Here is a 19,588-nt window from a genome sequence, read left to right as displayed (position 1 = left end):
CTTTACCTCTAATCTTACATTCAACCCCTCCAATCAATTCAGAAACCTATAGGGATGCTGTGAGGACAAAGTGTCTTCCATGAACCTAAGGTCATATCAGTCTCAGGACAATGACTTGATTTATAGGATTAATGGTCACTATCACCCACAGGACATGATTCAACTCCGTGCGTCTGAGAGTTGCTCCCTGGTTTAAAATGGATTGGTTAATTGATCCATTGATTTACTGAAGAAGGTGGCAGTGTAATATGGGAATAATATGAGAGGAGCAGGGACAGCAAGAGCCAATATGTGAAGCAAGCCTGGCAGGCCATTCACACAAGGCCTCCAGAAACCCAGCCAGGCTTTGGAATGTGTTGGAGAAAGAGTTGTACATAAACCTCTCAAATGGAAGCAATTTCAGGTTTTAATCTAATCCCAGGATTTTGGATTTGTGTGAGCAGTAGAGAATAGAAGGATGTTCAAGGATATGTTTCTTTTGATACCTTTCCAACAGCCAGGTGCATGTGTAGTAAGCCCAGAGCATATGTTCTTTATGTCAGAAAGGATAAAACATTAATGAAGTGCTACCAGACTGGTAAGTACAGAGGGAGAAGCCCTAATTCTCAACCACCACCTGGCACTCAGTAGAAGAACTTTGTCCCAAGTCTAGTTGATAGTCTGGGAGAGCTTGTGTCCTGCCAGATCCCCTCCATTGTAGGTAAACACCAAAACCTCATCTACACTCTCTTGTGCTTTATTCCCAAGAGCTGCTAACCAAGGAAAAACAAAGGCTTTGATAACTGGTCTTATGGGAAAGTGAATCTTAAATAGCACAGCAAGGAAAGATGATTGCAAACACAGTACACTCAAAGAACATGATCATAATACTTCTTACTATTGTTATTAAATATGGAAAGAATAAAGCAGATCTCCATGTATATTTCCATTACTTTCTGATTTCACAGTCCCTTCTTCAGTTGCTAAAGTAGCAGTGTTACCAGAGTGTTTCTGATAACCCACTCTCATTGGATCCTATCTTGAGTGATATTGCCTACCTGGATTATCATTTTCATCACTGCTGGTGGAGTCATACCTCTGATCCACAAACCAATCTTTAGGAACACAAACATTTGCAAGAAAGTTTTTGGAGAATGTGGCACACCCATCCCTTCCTTCTCCACTTGATGGCTTGCTGGCTACCCAAGATCACCACAGGTTCTTAGACCATCCCTAGACTCTGTGGAGTCAGAGGCCTTCAATAAGACATTATAAATGGTTTGCAAATGAGCAAGGTGGAGAAAGAATCCCCTTTTAACTATTTACTTCCCCTATTTTGATGGACCATTAAAGCTCTTACCTCCAAACTTATCACCCTGAAATTCTGACTGTTCTGGAAATACTCTGTATGAGATGAGTTCAATGAAAAGACCAATGGCAGGCTCAGAGCAACTGCCTGGGAAAGTGTATTGTGAGGATGGAAATGTTCTTTTTGCATTGTCCATGCCATAGCTACTAGCACAAATAGCTGTTGGGCTTTTGAAAACTGGATAATACTACATTGTGCTGCAGATGCCCTGAAGGTGTGGTGCTCAGTAATAAGAATTGAAATCATGACTGTTCCAAACTCATAGACGATTCGAGATCCCACCAGGCCAAAGAGATGTGAACAAAGTGTATAGAATTTGGAATCAAAGCACTTAATATCTCCAGAATATGGTTTCCTATTCTCTAGATGGGAAACTGGAAAATTGATTCACTTCTCAATCCTTCCATATCTCATGTGGATAATGGTTTACATTGTAGTTTTCACTCTCCCCCAGGCCACTCAGTGGGCCATGGCAGGACATACAATGTCCAGCACCCGTTTCTGCAGGATTTTGCTGTTATTTGTACACAAGCATTTTATTAGCTTTCTAAAGTTTAATAATTGGGTAATTGTTTTAAAGACATTTTATTTATAACTTTTTATTGTGGGACTAGATTCAAGTCCAGGCAAAACATTGTTTTATTATTATTTTTAATCCTTTATCATAAAGATACTCTGTTGTAGAAGATTTGAAGATATTTAAATACTGCTGTTTAAAAATTGACCACTATAAATCATGTAGTATTTTTCCTTCCAGTCTTCCTTTTCTATACCCTGAATGCTTATTCATTGTATGTGTTGGATGTCCATCTTTATAAACTCCAGGCACCAATTTGATAGTTCATTACTAAGGGGAGACATGAGTTGAGTGCTAAGACTCTAATGCAGTTATAAAAGTTGCAGCAAGGATGATATACCCCAGATCAATAGCGAAATGGTAACTTGAGTTCTTTTTGGTCACTGTCCCTAAGGCATGCAGCAAACAGTGCCGAGCATTTCTAGGACTCAAGATGCTGATATTATGAAATACGCTAATATCTCCCAATTCCTATCTGTTTGTGCTGTAGTGTAGAGGAATGCCTTAGGTAAACCAGATTGTGCTTGCAGTTGTTCAGAATCTGAGCTGAGCAGGCATGTGGAATTTCTAAGTGCTTTTCACACTGTGTCAATTCATAGTCTGCAGTAACGGCAATAATAACAGGTCTGGGTCATGTGATCAGTGAGTTGACTTATAATGATGGACAGGATGTGGGGTCTGTGCAGGTCTGATACATCCAGGAATACACACAAATGATCAGTTTCCATTGCTGGCAAGGTGTAGAATCATCCTGTGCCCAAGTGATTGGGCTAGATTATGGCTATAGCTTAAGGATCAGGGACACTCATGTTTGAAATTGTAGGCTAATTGTCTCTGTACCTCAGTTCTTCATCAGAAGAGTGGGAATAAACAGTCATAGTATGGTAGTGTTGAAGATGGAATGAGTAAATATATGTAAAGGGTGTAGTAGTGGTTTTTTGAGAAGTTGTCACTGGCAATTGTGCTATATAGGTGGGAAATAGTTTCTCCACCCCCACCTTCACAATCTCATCTCAAAGATTCTAAAATAGATAGCTCCAGCCCTGGTACACAAACCCTCACCAGCTAAAGGGAACACAGCTGCCTACAAAGACTGTAGAACTTGGCCATCACTTAACTAGAAAATAATCACATCCCCATTTCTCATTCTCACCTGGAAGCTGGAATCAGGGTGGCTCTTCAGAGTAAAGCAAGCACACAGTCCCTGGGGATTGAACACAGGCCCTCATACATGGAAAGGAGGTGCTCAACCACTGAGCTACATCAGCTCCACCCTGGTTTTTTAATTATCTAGATGTTTTCAGAAGTTCAAAAATACTTACCATTTTCTCTTGTACCTGAGGCCACCTGTAATTATATTAAAGAAAATACTCAGGATCAGATCATGCTGTGTAGTGTTGACACAGTCTTTTGTAGTTTTGGTACAGATGGGAAACAGTGGTTGAGTGAAAGATCCTATAAGTAATTGTAGCAGACACACATGGAAAGACAGAAGCTTTTCCTAGATAGTGCATCTCTCATGTCTATTTTGGTTGGCACAAAAAAATTCTTACTCTTAGGAGGAAAAACTGCTGCCAATTAAAAAGCCCATATACTTGATACCCTGCTGTTGCTATTTGTAAATAACAACTTGAAGCAGTAATAGAATACTCTTAAATAAGGAAAGTGTATATGTCATCTGTAATGTACACGGTCAGAATTTTCATATCTGAACTCAATTGAAAATGAAAGAAATAAGTAAAGTGATGATTTTCTCAGACAAAGAAAGGCAACCTTGCCTTGGAATTAGATGGGGTCTCCTCCTGTGCACTGTCACTAGGTGGTTCCTCCGTCAGGCCAAGGCCTCTCTTTAAAAGGTGGTACACATTCTAATAGTGTTTAAGTGCCCATCCTGTGTTGACTAAAAATAATCTGCTTGCTCACAAAAGCCAAATTGATTGTTAGGGAGGCATCCCCCACTTAGAAGATCTCATTATCAAAGTTGAATTTTAAAAGTCCCATTCAAGTACTTGCCAAACAAATAAATTTTCCCTATATACAAAAAAAAAAAAAAAAAAAAAAAAGTACAACAGAAAGGCCTTATGTCACCAGGCCAAACCAGAAGAAAAAAGGTTCAAGTATACAAACAGGACTGCTGTTAGCAGCTTAAACCATAAGAACCAAAGTTCAAAATGCCAAAGTTCAAAAGTCACCCCTAAAAGATCTAGAACCTCAACCAAAAAGGGATTTTCAGAACCAGAGGACTCACAGACAAGAACTCAGGGCTTTTGGGGAGATGGCAGAGCTGAAGGGGCTTTTACCTTTACCATGCTTAAGCTCAACAGTAGCTCCAGAGTCAGGTTGGTAGTTACTTAGAATCCTGTTTCTAACACTATATAATGTCAACTGAGAAATAAACTAAGCTTCAAGCAACAAAGGCATTGATTTACGGTCTTAGAGTTGCAATTAGGGGAACACAGATTCAGGTAGCAATCCAAATCATGTCCCATCTTTGTATTTCCAGGCAAGGGGCTTTAAAGAAGACTTGAGAAGTTGTTTGTAGTTGCAGTGTATTTGGGATATTCAGTATTCTATATTGTCCTTCAGGTTAGATAGTTAACTGAGTTCTTTATCTTGTGTGTGTGTGTGTGTGTTTTAATGGTCGAAGATCAGAGAAGAAATACTTTCAAATATTAGCATTGGAGTATGGATGTGGCTCAAGCAGTTGAGCACCTGCTTCCCACATGGGAGGTCCTAGATTTGGTTCCCGGTGCCTCCTAAAAAAAAAAACCAAAACCAACCAACCAACAATCAAACAAAAGAAACCAACTCAGGGGAAATGATGTGCTTCAGTGCTTAAGCACTGGCTTCCCACATATGAGGTCTCAGTTTTAATCCCCAACCCCAGTATGTTAAAAAAAAAAAAAAGCATTGCTATTTTTTCAGTGGTGAGCTTGTGATTTTGATTCCCTTTGCTGTGTCATCTGAAGTTTCTTAAATAGTATGTATAAGTTGCATAGAGAAATAACTACTTTGAGTGCTAATTGACACCTGTAAAAGTAAAAAGGTCGAATGTGCTTCTGAACACTTGGCTTGAAATGCTTTTCTAATGCCTTACCCAGCATATTTTTGACAGCAACTGTGATGTTCAAGGCCAGAAGATGAATGTGATCGGGAACTTGGACATTGGAATTACATGTTCAGGGCTGATTCCTGACTCTGCTTCATGTCAGCTGGGAAATTTACTAAATTGTCTGTGTCTCATTTCCAGATCTGAAATACAGAGCAAGTACCATTGGCCTCATCGGCTGCCCTCAGAAGTAAGTAATGGTCCTGGCTCAAATCAGAGACACAATCCATGTTAATTTATTGATATATCTAGTGTTCTTTTTCTTATTATTCACTTGTTTACTCAGTTACTTTTCTTCATATGGTAATTCATAAATGTATAAGTATTGTGAGACAAAACGCATCCTAAATTCCAAGAGCAATACCCACAGTGGAGTTCTGACCTTTTTCTACCCTCCCATTGATAGATATTTATGGACAGCAAAGGCAGACTGGATAAACTGGGGGCAAAATAATAGATAGTTGGCACACTGTTCTTGTTGTGCTAAAAACTTCTGCCAAAGGACTAGGCCCAAACTGAGTGTGAAATACTACAATATCTGTCTGGAAGACCAGAGCATGGAATATTGGAAACTACTTCACAATACTTGTGAATTAGAGACAGCCAAGGTGTCTTTTGTTGTTGTTGTTGGTACTGTTTTCAGGAAAGTTTATTACCAATCCCTTAGGAGTGCATTACAAATAATGGGGATAGAAACCCAAACCAAACCTTGAAACACTTGAAAACAGGCCTGCTAGAGAAGCAGATGGCACCAAGTTGTCAGGGAAAGGAAGTAAAGGAGAGGCATTCTAGACAGTGACCTACCCTGGAGCCTGAGTCTGTACATTAGTGTGACTATTCTGGGGAAAGGGGGGGTCAGAAATCCTCACCTCCATAACCCCAGTGTTGCCCTGGATGGTGGGGAGGAAAGGCAGAAGCAAGCACTGAGGGCACAGACCTTACTGAGTCTAATCTTGGTGTCACTGCCTCCAAAACTGTGAAACAATAAACTCCTTTAAGCCAACAAGTATGTGTTATATGACATGTCAACCATGGTGTACTGAAACAGTTCCTTTGAAAAATCTTCTTGCCCCAAAGTTCCTGAGGGGAAGAATTGATGCCCTGGAGGAGGTGACTCACCCACAAGAAGAGTACATATCCTGACCCAGCCTCCTGTCTCTACATTTCCATCCTTGATATAAAATATGAGGTAGTTTTCCCTACATAAAGGCCTTCTGAAGTACCACGTATGTCTAAATTTTTGGCCCTCCTCCCCCAGCATCTTCAGAATACCTTCTGCCTCATGTGAGTCTTCCTGGGAGTTGACCTACCACCCCAAGTGACCAGTGGTCTGCTTGGCTCCTCTACTGGCTCAGAACCTAAGACATTCCAGACCAACTGCCAGATAACAGCTATGCAAAGAATTAGCTTCACCTTTAACTGAACTACTCTGGAAGAACAGTTAATGTCATCAACTGGCAAAGTCACCCACCTGGCTGAGGTTTGGTGAGTTAATGAATGAAGTCTCCATGTTCCCAATTATCTCCCTGACTAAATATTTGAACAACTCTCTTAGTGTGGAGTCTGTACCTTCCCTGCTGAAGTCTTTCGCATCCTAAGAGTACCCCTTCTGTAAGATATGGGCATGAGACTTTGTGGTTCTAAAATGTATTTTACTGATCACTAGTGGTGTTGAATGCATTTTCATACTCCTCATTCTGAACTCACTGCAGAAATTATGATTTATGGTTTACAGAAGAGGGGACACGGTGAATCATTTTTTCTTTGAGATGTCTACATCCTTCGAGAACCCAATCTTGCTCAGAGTAATCTCAAATCCCCAAGGGAGACAAACACACAGCCCTGTTCTCAGAAATGCTTCATGTTCCTGCATCAAGAGTCCCCACTAGACTTAGAGAAGAAAGATGGCCCTCCATGAAGAGGGGGTTTTCACCCCCATACTCCATGAAGGCCAGTATCCCTCAGAGGACCCCAGAAATTCTTACATATCTAGGTCAGCCAGATCTCAACCAAAGCCCTCTTCATATTGTATCAATTAATCCAACCCAGTCTCACAAGAGAGAATGATGTTTCCACCATGAGTTTTCACAAGGCTTTATCTCCTTTTAGGAGCAATGACAACAGCAGGTATGTAGACAATGAGGACAATAGGGAACTTTCAGAAATGAACACATCAAGAGCCCACTCCATAAAATGCAAAAGATGACCAGTTCTATTCAGTAAACTCACCACAGCCTTGGGATTCAACTGACCGTCCAGTCCTTTTTTGTATCTCACCCCATCTACCTTCTGTGTATTCAAAAGATAGAGTTACAGATGTGAAGACACAAGATTTGCAGTGAACCCTTTTGAAGTGGGCTGGTGGATGAAGTGGATATTTTGGTGTGAATTCATGATGTTGATTCCATAAATAGATACAGGATTAAGTACAAGGCAGTTAAGACTAGAAGTTTGCATGGTGTTGCCTGTCTAAGATGGACTCAGTCTTCCTCTACCCCCAATGCATTGTTAAGTCTGTGAAGTGCTGCTTTCTTTCCCAAGTCTAGAATCAGAATAGTGACCTCATTGCCTGAGGGTGGAACATCAGAGGGTTCCCTTGCTTATGTGGCACCTGAGGAAGCTTGCCTTTATGGTGACTGGATTTGATTAAGCAATTTCCTTGAATTTATTTTATCCCAGAGATCACATCTAAACCCTTTTCTCTCTGGATCTTCCTCTGGGGTACCACAAAAGCTGACAAACTAGACCAATGGCCATTGTGACTTACTTTCCTTGTGGACCTCTGGGGCAGCCTGGAGGGGGCTGAACACCACTTCCTCTGCAGCTGTGGAAAACAGGTGTATGAGCTTGTGATGGTGCTTGCTTTGGTGCATGAGGTCACAGGAGTGGTCTGTTTGTTCTGGATGGATGGAGGTGCTTTCTGAGCTTTTAGAATGGAGGTTTCTCATCAGAACCCAGGCCTGGGGAGGAACGAAGAGAGTCATCCACTGAGCCCCAGAGTATATGCACTCCCAGTGCCATAGGAACCTGTCTCTGACTGTTCTGACTGCACCTTAGCTGCTCCTTAGCCAACTATGTGCAGGATGCAGGCATATCAAAAGCTGTGGCTCAGCCCCCTGGCTCCTCTGGCAACTCTGGGCTTTCTGATGCTGGAAGATGGAGTTTGTCACAAGGGAGACAGGACTTATTGGGAGACACAGCCACCATCCTCTACTCTGGTATCAGCAAAGTTGGCATCCACATGGGACAGGGTTCCCTTGAGCTGACAGCAGAAACAGGTGAACCATTGGGCTCAGATGCTTTGGAGCCTGCTGAAGGTGGCGTCTTTGGGATTAGGGCCTGTGAAGCCCCTACCTTATCTCCTGAGGGACTGGGGAGAGCCACTCAGATCTAAAGAGCAGAAGCCACCAGTCCTGTTGTGGTGGAGGTGACTATGGTGGGGGGAAGGACAGGCTAGGAGAATGGAGTTACCATCAGACCCAGCAATCCTGCTTGTAGGTATTTGTCCAAGAGAGTTATTTTTCACTTAATAACTTGTATACTGATGCTTTAGCTACTTTATTCCTATCTCTTAGAAAAAGGACCATTTAGGTTATACAATTTTTCTGGAGTTCCTTTGGAATTCATTTTTAGTGGTTTCTTTGAGAATAATACAGGTATCACAGTCTAAAAGAATTAATTTTTTACCCATCCAAGTAACATGTGGACACCTTACAGCCATAGGAACATTTAACCCCCTTCTTTGCTGAAGTGGTCTTCTGAGTTCCCAGTCTAGGGTATAACTTCTGCAAACATTTTGTATTTTTATAATTTTTCAAAATTCATTCATATATTTAACCATTTAACAGTTGAAAAATAATTTATTCTTTCTCCCCAGATACTCACCATTCCTGATCCACATCTTTTATTCCTGAAGTTGAAAGCTTTCTTCTTGAATTATTTCCATTTAGCCTGAAGTTCCTTTCCCATCTTTGTAGAGAACATCATCAGGTGATGAAGTCACTTGGTTTTCGATCCTCTCCTTCTGTCTTTATTTTGCCTTTAAACCTTAAGCAACTTTTGATGAATGCAGTATTCTTGGTCGAGGGTTTTTTCTTTTAGCCATTTAATGATGTTTTTTCACTCTCTTATGGCCTCTATATTTTCTAAAGAGAAATCAAAGGCCTTCAAATTGTTATTCTTCTACAAATAAATTGTCAAATTTTCTGACTCCTTTCAAGAGTTTTTTCTTCATATTTAGTTTTCAGCAGTTTGATTATGGTGTATCAGGGTGAGATTTTGAGCCCCTTGGATCTCTATTTCATAGAGTAGTGTTCAGTCATTTTTCCCCCTTCCCTTTTTATTGGCACCAGCCTCTTTCTGCTGAACCCAGTGTTTTGAATGAATATTAAAACTTTTAGTATTGCCCCACAGATCATGAGGCTCAGTTTTGGATCAATTCTCTCTTTCTCACTCGCTCTCTATTCTCAGATTATATCATTTCTACTCATCTAAATTCCATCTCACCAATTCATTCATCCCTTACTTGTCTTCTCTAATTGAGATTGCTCAATGAATTTTTTTTATTTTCTATAACTTTATGTTTAGATCTAAAGTTGTCATTTACATCTTTTTGTTTGTTTGTTTGTTTCTTTTTCTCTGCTGAGAACTCCTATCTTTCCATTCAATTAAAGAGAATGCCCTTTGATGGAGTTGGATGGAGATGTGACCTCTCTACACATTGCCTTTTCTGTCAATTTCACTGAACCTGTGGTTGGGGCTGGGGTTGGTGTGTGCACAGGAGGCTTGGGTCTCTGGACCATGTGCCAGCTTGGCCCTGAGCCTCAGCAGAGTAGCAATACCTACTTTCCAGTTCATTGGACTTACCCAGGTCAGCTAAGAGGGAGGTGAGTATAGCCAACCACCACACCAGGGTACCAAGAGAGTCTACAACTGCTAATGGAATAATACAGTCCATCAGCCATGGGGGCTGCAGGCCCCCTCTCAATTTATACTTGGAGTGGACATTTGCCCTCCTGGGGTCCACAAGATGGAGGAAGAGAGTATGGAATGGAGTAGATTTGCTGGTATTCTACTATAGAACTATTGTGATTCTAGCATTGGAAGAAATTGTATCCTTTATGTCAATACAGTGGCAACAGGGGTTGCTGAGGGCAGGGAGATGGAAGAAGAGTTGTGATATGCAGATATTTTTGGGATTTTGGGTTGACCTGAATGGTATTATGGGGACAGATGGAGGACAGATGGACTGGGGGAGAGTGTAGACTGTACAGTGTAAACTGCAGCCCTTGTGGCATAGCAGTGCTCCAAAATGTTTACAGCAAATGCAGTGAATGTTCCGTGCCAATGAAAGAGGTTGTTGATGTGGGAGGAGTAGGGGTGGTGGGGAGTAGTGTATTTGGGAGCCTCTTATATTTTTTAATGTAACACTTTGTCTGATCTATGTATCTTTAAAAACAAAAAGGACAAAAAAATTTAAGAGAATGTACCTTAATCTCATTGAGCATAGGCAGAACAACCATTTTGTCTGATAAATCCTTCAGTGTCTACTGATTGAGTTTTCCCTTAAGAATAGGTCGGGTTTTCCTAGCTTTTTGTATATTACATTGGGTAAATTTGAGTGATATTTTGATAAGCGTGTTTACATTGTGAAACTATTTGAAGACTGTCTAGGCTAGCTTAGCCATTTAATGATTCCATGGGAATTTAAGGACCAGCTTTTCCATTTCTGTAAAAAAAAGTCTACTCAATTTTGATTTTGAATTTAATCTGTAGTTTCTTTGCATAGTATTGATAGCAGAACAATATTTAGTAGATGAACAATGGACATCTTGCTATTTGATTAGGTCTTCAGTGTCACTCAGCAGTGTTTTCTAATTTTAGTATATAAATGCTTCACCTTTTGTTAAATTCTTAGATATTTTATTCATTAGAGGCTATTTGATTGGAATTTTTAAAAAGTTCCATTTAAGATTGTTCTTTGCTGGATTATAGAAACAAAAATGACTTTTGCTTTGTATATCTTGTATCTTTCAATTTTGCTGAATGCCTTTATTAGTGTCATTACTATTCTTGTGGATTCTTTGGCATTTTGTTTGTAAAGGTTTAGGTCATCTTTGTTTATAGAAATAGCTTTACTTCTTCCTTTTCAGTTTGGATGCCTTTCATTTCTTTTTCTTGCCTTATTGCTCTAAAAAGAACTCCAGTACAATGTCGAATAGCAGTGATGAAAGTTCACTACCTTATCTTGTTCCTGATCTCAGGGAAAGACATGTAGCTACAATTTATGTAGATGCAGTGCAGCTGCTAATGGAGTTGAATGACTTCCACTAATGACCATCCACTCAGTGAGCAGTAGAACATCCCCAGGGTACAGGAAGTCTGGGAATGCGTTTCTGAAGTCCTGGAATTTTAGCTAATTTGAGGAGGCCAACATTCTAATCATTGTGAATGGCATCTTTCTTGTTAATGTGTATGTATTCAGGTGTTCATAATGAGATCATGATATGATATAGCTGAATATTTTTACATGGTCCTAAATTTTAATATTCTGTAAACCATTTTAAATGACTTTTTTTGTTTGTAGAGTTTATTTCTAAAATAGTGCTTTTAATGTAGCAAGGACAGGTATTAAGGACAATCTTTGGGGACCATGGAAAATATATAGATTGCTTTGGGGGTTGTTGGTGTATGTGCCTGAGGATAGTTATAAAGCTACTTGGTGCTATATATGTAGTCCAGATATACATAGCATTTTTCTTATGTGATTATGAATCAAAACACTATAAATTAAAATATTATTTAAAAATGAATTGCCATTGCTAAAGCCAAATATGTTTGAAAAATAGATTAATTTAAAACTAAGTAAAAAGAAAATAATACTGAAATTAATGACAACTATAATGTATACAGAACAAAGAAAATTCAATGTAAAATAAGTATAAGAAACCAAAATCTAATAATTGTGGAAATAAAATGCATATAAATATATACGAACAAAGTGATTCAGAAATGAAAATACATTTCAAAACATACAATTAAAAATACCCTTAAAGATAATTGATTCTGGAAATATATAGACCTTTATCTCTTAGGGAATGACTAGATTTTGGCAAAGTGGTTTTAGCTGTTCCACATCAAGACAGGAGCATACATTCAAAGGAGATATTCACTAGTAAGATGCAGAAACAAACAGACAATAACAGGTGCAATAGAGGTAATGATAGTGAAGACCCATATTTAAGAGTGGTAGAAGTACAGAACCCAGAAATATCAGGAAGAAAGCTGTTATATATATTTTTAATTTCAAACAAAATTTGGAAAGAGACAGATCTGTGTTGTTGGGAAAGCTATTTTGAATCTTGTTTCTATCTACAAATTTTTAAAAAATCATATGAAATACCAACAGAAAAAATATTGATGTTATTTCCAATACAGATACAAAGGCAGAGTAACACTACCGCATGAGTGAATGCTCTTCATTTTTATGTACATATGTAGTGAAATGTACTATCTCAAAAAGAAGGTAAAAGCATTGATGAAAGGAAACAGTATATGAGAGAATATCATCAGTGAGATAGGAAAAAAACTCAAATATGAAGGAACAGAAATCAGCAAAGAATAAGAAAAAATGGGGAAAAAGTCATTTCGTGATTTACATATAAACTAGAAGAAACAGTGAAAAGGTGATACCTAAATAGAAAGGGAAGTTAAAAAGAAGAAATTACTTAAAAGAAATTTAATACAATGTAAAAGATTTGTGAAAAAAATGTGAAAAGTTTAAGATCAGCATAGAAAGGGCAATATATGAATACTGCAGTGTTTGAATGAGAAATTAAAAGCAAATACTTGTAGCAATGATTTAAAATTATTACTCCATTTTTTCTGGAAAGAATTATTTGAAGCTCCATATTAAAATTACACACTGAGCATTGATACAGAAGGTCTAAAGATAAGGCAAATTTTAGTGAAATTACTATGGTTTAAAGAAAACATAAAACCATTTATTAGAGGAAAGCATGTGCCATTATGGAAAGAATATTAGAATCTCTTCAACATTTTTGAGAACAATATTTTGTGCTATGTGAAAATGGGGTAATATCTTTGTGGAAGGAAATGTGAATCATGGTTTTATCTCCAGCAAGACTGAAAAGAAAGTGAAAAAGACAGGGAATTTGAAGTTATCCTCCTAGAACAAGGGTGATGTTATTGCCATAATCCCTTCCAGGTGAGTAAACAGATTTTAGTAAATGAAATGTCTGGAAGACATTGTCCTGAGGACAGAGTTAAGCACTAAATTTTCAGTTACTTGTTCAACTATCAAACATTGAGTATTCTATGAGAGAGTAGTGACCTTGGTGGGAGCCAGGAGGGAGACCAAATTTTATAATTAATTTGGCTGTAACTTTGTTTAACATGCTGATCTAAATATGTGTTTAATTTTTTTTGATAAATTAAGAAACACAAATAGGATAAAATATTGATTAATATAGTAATATCTAACATTAAATGTAAAATGTTTCTCTAAAACTCAATCTAAATTTATCTAACCAAATTCTAAATTGTCACGAAATTGATTTATTTGGGTATGGGTAGAAGAGGATAAGCACAAAGGCATCTCTAAACACCATATGATCTACAGCTCTTCTAAGCTCAGGCTGGGGCCTCCAGCGTAAGGCCTTTGTAGCTATCAATGTTGGGATCTGCAATAAAAGCACAGGGTATAGAATCACCAGATACACAGAGACGGATGGAGGAGGGGTTTTGCTGATGAAGGTTGTGGGACTCAGAAGGTGCAATAGACCCTGGAGAAGCAAAGTTGGCTCCCAATACCTAGGAACCAGATCCACATGGCACTGAATTCCTTTTGCTACTCTCGGCTTAAGGTACCATCTGTGTCTCAGTGTCTGTAAATGTCCAACTGAAGGGATTTAGTCTGGTTGCTTGGATGGGCACCCTTGAAGTGACTTCCCTGAAAGTAAGTCTGACTGTAGGACTCCAGGAAGAAAAGGCAGAGTCCTATATATCAGACCAGTGAGAAGCAGGACATCTGAAGGATAGGTGTGGAAGTGATAACCCTGCTTCCCCAACCCCTGCCCCCTACACAGTCCAAGTCATGACTGCATCTTCACATTACTGTTGGACAGGTTCCTTTTTCTCTCTAAAAACTAGTTTCATTTTAAAACACCCCAAAACTTACCTGTGCTTTCCAGTTAAAAAACAGCTAGGCTCTAGTACTAAAAACATAAGTTTTCTTACACTAGTATATTCCAACATGAAAACATTACAGAAGACACTCCTTTTAACAAAATGCTGTAAGCATTATGTTTATCTTTAGTTACTTATGAAAGTAAAAAATAAAAGGAACATAAATAACTTGCAATTCTACCCATTTCACTCATCCCAAGTGAACTCTTCATTGACCATTCTTTCAGGTGTCTTTGAATTATACATACATAAAAACCTTCTCAAGAACCACAGCTTGAGGAAAGGTGGCGTGAGCTGACCAGGGATCTGAACAGGCCCCTACAGAGGGTGAGAACCCTCAGGGCTTGGGCAACTGCCAGTCAGGACTTAAGTTTCCCCCTAAAATGGAAACTGGCCTAGAATACCTACCCTACCTGCCTGTGAGGGACCCCAGAGTGCCATGGTCCTTATGATGGATTGAATCAGATCCGCCCATAAAGTCATGTTTTTGTCCTAACCTCCGCTCTTACAAACGTGAACTCATTTCTAAGAACGTCAAATGTCATACTAATGAATGTGAGTCCAACTGTAATCAGGGGGGCCTTAATCTAATATGACTGGAGACCTTATAAGGAGAAAATTAGGCACATTCAGGCACAGGAGATAGGAGGCAGATGACCAAGAGATGGAGGCAGAGGTTCAGTTATGGATTGCTGGCAAACTGCCATCAACTTCAGAGAAAGCACAGTGCAGCCCAAACCATGATTTTGGGCTTCTAATCTCCCAAACTCTCCCTCTGTTTGAGCTAGCTGGTTACGAGTATTGATTAAAGCAGCCCTGGCAAACTAAGACAGCCTAATTCACCCTTTTGCCAGGGACCTGAATTGGTGTCATTAAGTTCACTCCACCTTGTTCCCCAGACTCATTAATAACCAGGAGAGGCTTTTGTTGACTGTAAATGGATTATTAGTGCAAACTTCACTTCAGCAGGGCTGAGGTGTTGAACTAATCCAGGGGCGATCTTCATAAAGAATGCAGTGTGAGTGCACATAAGGCTTAAAAGGGACTAGTGCCCTCTCCTGCAAATTAAGGAGCCTTTGGAGGCTGTGGCTTGTATGGAATGAGGTTTTGTTCCCTGAGAAGAGGTTATGAGGATATATTCTACTTGCTTGTGCTTATTTTTTTACCAGGCAGTTCTTGTCTCCACCTCCATGTTCACCCTCATTTGTTGCAACGCCAATGTTCTCCTTAGTTTTACTGATTTTCCTGAAGTGCCAAAGAGAAAATTAGGAAAGAAATGTAATGTGTGTAACTTAATTCCCTTCCTTTTTCATCCTATTCCCTCCACATTCACATTTCCTTTTCCTCTTCTTCTTCTCTTTTCATTTCTTCGATGCCTTCTGGGTATTCCAGGAAAAGAGAAATTATGAAAAGAGACTCCTCCTTCACCTCAAACAGTGTAGTAAGCTGTAAGGAACAGAAAAAACTTGCTTGTCCAGAGATACCATTTGCAGGAACATACCTGTGAGGGGAGAGCGCAGCCCAGAACCAAGTTCATAAGTGCCCTCCGAAAGAGTGGCCCAAGGCACCTGACTCCCAGCCCAGCTCCCGTCCTGTTACATTCTGGTTTACTTGAGATTGTGCATGCTGCATAGTAGGTTTGGAAATGATGGAAATGCTAAAGCAGCTGTTGAGAAGGATGTAGAAAGTTGTTAAAAACCTTCTCAAACCCATGACCTCAACTTCCTAGATGAGATCAAATCCTTCAAGATGAATATCATAAAAAGAGAAGATGGGAGAGGTTCAAAGAGAAGTTTATGAGCAGGAATAGATGATAAAAGACAGAAGACATGTATTACATGCAGATTGTCATCCCTGTGGCTGAATCATCTGACTTGAAGAATGCTACTGAATGTACCATGGCAGTAACCATGATGGGGCATCCTTGTAAAAGGAAAGGAAAATGTTAGGGTTGAGGGGAGAGCTTGAACTATTGTTCATGCCTGGTTATGAACTTGTCCCAGCACGTAATTTTGTCCTTATCACAACATTGCATTCCTTGGGCCTTGATTGCTTCACCTTTACCATCTAAGTTTGGTCTAAGATCTCCACAATTCCTTTTCCAGTCCTCACCTACTCTAAATGTAGGGAAGACTGTCCACCTTTTCCCTCTAAGAAGGCAATCACTTTGTCCATGTCTTCCTGACCATGACATTATAGGATCTCCTACTATCATCTTACTGAAATATGAAAAGAACAAAGCAGATCTCAATAAATATTTCCTTTACTTTCTGATTTCACACCCCTCTCCTCCATCTCCAATGCAGAAGGGGTAATGCATCTGCTCCCAGGAACTCTCTCTCTCATTGGATACTTCCGTGAGCATTGTTACCTACTTGGATTGTTACCGTCATCACTGCTGGTAGAGTCATACCTCCAATCCACAAGCCAATTGGAGGTATTGTTTAGGAACACAGATATCACCAAGAACTTTAATTGAGAGAATGGCACACCAGACCCTTCCTTTTCCAGTTGAGACCAGGCTGGCCACCCAAGATCACCTCAACTCTTTACCCCGGGTTCTCAGACCTTCCCTGAGCTCTGTGGAGTCAGAGACCTTCCACAGGACATTGGACACAGTATGCAAATGAAAGAGAAGTGGGGATGGAGATCTTTCTCAACCTCTCACTTTCCCATTTTGCTGGACTGTTACAGCACAAGCCTCCAAGCTTATCACCCTGAAAGTTGGACTCTTGTGGATGTGGTCTATGTTAGAAGAGCCCAATGGGTTAGATGAGTTCAGCGGCAGACTCTGAGCAGCCTCCCAGGAGATGTTTTGTGAGGATGAATATGTTCATTCTGCATCGTCTGTATCATAGTTACTAACACACGTGGCAATTGGGCTTTTGACAAATGGATGACATGGACTTGTGCTGCAGGTGCCCTGGTGGTGTGGTGCTCAGTAACAAGAATTAAAAATGACAAATGTTGCCAAATTCATAGTAGAAGATTAGAGATTGCCAGGCAGAAGAGGCATGATGAAATTGTGCTTTGGTATCAAACCACCTAATATCTCAGTGCCTAGTTTCCTGTTTGGTACTTTGCATTTCTGCAAAATTAATTTGGATTCTAAGCCTCTTTTCTCCTATGTTCAAAAGGACAGATAGGGCTGCTTTTCTTTCATCATCGTCAATGAAAGTGCCATTAGGGTAAGTAAAGTGCTCTACACAGGCTATACTATTCCGTATTAAATGAATTCTTCTCATTAAATCCTAATGACAGTGATTTTGTAACATAATATTTTCACTTGGAGTCCTTTGAACATTTTCCTGGATTGTTATGGGATACTTTCCAGGTTTATTGAGGCATACTTGACTTATAATGAACTATATTATTTGAAGTATATAATTTGATAATATGGACATATGTATATGTCCTTGAGGAAATTATTATGGAAATGCACAGGTAATTGTGCTGGTTACAGGAGAGAAATCTAGGAAGGCACAGAGCAGACATAGGACCTCACACATGCACATTGGCAATCACATTCATTACACTGAGAATCACAGCACATACTCATAGACACACACAACACTCACATGAACACAAACCCATGCCATCTACACAGAAACCAACTATTCAAGAAACATCACTCTAGTTCTTGCCTGAAATACCCATTTACTTCCCCATACCCAAATCCTTGTTCCTACCTGGGAATTTTAATCAGGGGGCTCTTGACTGAAGCCAGCAAGAAAGACCCACATTATCATGTAGATTTTTTCCCTCAGCCCACCTACCATTGACACTTTCTTTTCAGGCCAGCTGCAATTACAGACAAGAATACATTGTAAGAATTATAAATTATTATGTAATCTAACAGAAGGATTTTGTCCTCTTGGTGACTTTAGAATATCAGATAGGAAAGAATGGTCAAACGAAGGAAAGCCAAAACCGGTGAGGGGACACCTGTGGAAAAGGAATGAGTTTTTCCTCATTGATGCATCTCTCAAATCCATTTTGGTTGCCAGTTACAAAATTCTTTTTTTTTTTTAAAAAAAAGATTTATTTACTTATTTAATTCCCCCCCCCTCCCCTGGTTGTCTGTTCTTGGTGTCTATTTGCTGCGTCTTGTTTCTTTGTCCGCTTCTGTTGTCGTCAGCGGCACGGAAAGTGTGGGCGGCGCCATTCCTGGGCAGGTTGCTCTTTCTTTTCACACTGGGCTGCTTTCCTCACGGGCGCACTCCTTGCGCGTGGGGCTCCCCCATGCGGGGGACACCCCTGCGTGGCACGGCACTCCTTGCGCGCATCAGCACTGCGCATGGCCAGCTCCACATGGGTCAAGGAGGTCCGGTGTACCGCGGACCTCCCATATGGTAGACGGACGCCCTAACCACTGGGCCAAAGTCCGTTTCCCCAAAATTCTTAATCCAAGGTAAAAGTATTGCTCTTTAGGGTGGGCCTAATACCATATAGTTAATAAATTGATGCTGCCTTTGTGATTTTACTCTTGAAACAGGAATCAGCTAGTAATAGACTCCCATTGAAGACATTCCCCAATAATTTTGTGCATATCACCTATAATAATGTACATGGTCAGATTATCCAAATTGGATTGAAAAAGACGGAAACCAAGAAAGCAACAGCTTGATCTCAGACAAAGAAAGGTGACCTCACCTTGGAATCAGATGGAGTTTACTCTACTGCTCTGACATTCAGAAGCTCCTCCAACATGCCCCCAGGGAACTAGGAGGACAGAGAGTAACAGTCAGTAGCTCGGGGCTGTTTCTCCTGGATTACTAATGGTGCTTTGTTTATCTTGGGGAAGGGATTAGAGTATTATGGAGGCAGTTTTCAACTAGTATGGAGTGAGCTGCTCAGGAGTGGAAGAAGCAAAATGGAGGAGCAGGAGAATAAAAGGAAGCAGTCCTTGGCTTTGTCATTAAAGACATTCCAAAGCAACATGACATAGTCAATTTACAAAGGGTAGGAAAATACGTGCTATTGTTCATTGATGAATTCTTATCACTTCTGCCTTTTAAAAAATAAGTCAAACTTTTATTTATGGATTTGTAGGGTAAAACCACAGCTCATACCTCATGCATGCAAAGATGTCATAATTTAAAAATATTTCTATTTCTATTTTGAGCCCCCTTTTGGTAGCATATGGGAAACACAGTCTCAGGCTCCTGCAGGTCTCCTTCTGTGTTTCCCCGGGGGCCAGGAGTTCCAGGAGACTTACACGATATCAAAGCATCAGGCTGGAGCATCTGCCTGTTTCACTTGATCTTTACTTTTCAGTCTGTGTAGGCGAGTTCTGCATCCTTGTCCCAGTATAAAGATTCATCAGGTCTGTCAGATGTCTGTCAAC

General features: G+C 39.9%; 1 protein-coding gene and 1 long non-coding RNA gene across 2 annotated transcripts in view; one reads left to right on the top strand and one right to left on the bottom strand.

Annotated features, from left to right (window-relative positions):
• The window catches only part of LOC131274957 (uncharacterized), a 649,760-nt gene extending 643,372 nt beyond the window's left edge, over positions 1-6,388 (bottom strand). Inside the window, exons 1-2 of the long non-coding RNA XR_011646746.1 lie at positions 6,307-6,388; positions 3,248-3,272 (exon numbers count right to left, since the gene is read on the bottom strand). This is a non-coding gene — a long non-coding RNA (uncharacterized lncRNA). The remainder of the gene's footprint in view (positions 1-3,247; positions 3,273-6,306) is intronic.
• A 44-nt stretch (positions 6,389-6,432) lies between these two features.
• LOC131274953 (uncharacterized) overlaps positions 6,433-19,588 on the top strand; it is a 56,490-nt gene continuing 43,334 nt past the window's right edge. Inside the window, exon 1 of the mRNA XM_071210271.1 lies at positions 6,433-6,519. The gene's annotated coding sequence lies outside the window, so the exon portion shown is untranslated. The remainder of the gene's footprint in view (positions 6,520-19,588) is intronic.

The sequence above is a fragment of the Dasypus novemcinctus genome, chromosome 21 (genome assembly GCF_030445035.2).
Source record: "Dasypus novemcinctus isolate mDasNov1 chromosome 21, mDasNov1.1.hap2, whole genome shotgun sequence".
Lineage (NCBI taxonomy): Eukaryota > Metazoa > Chordata > Mammalia > Cingulata > Dasypodidae > Dasypus > Dasypus novemcinctus.
The sequence above is the reverse complement of the archived record's forward strand: the minus strand, read 5'-3'. Positions and strand labels throughout refer to the sequence as shown.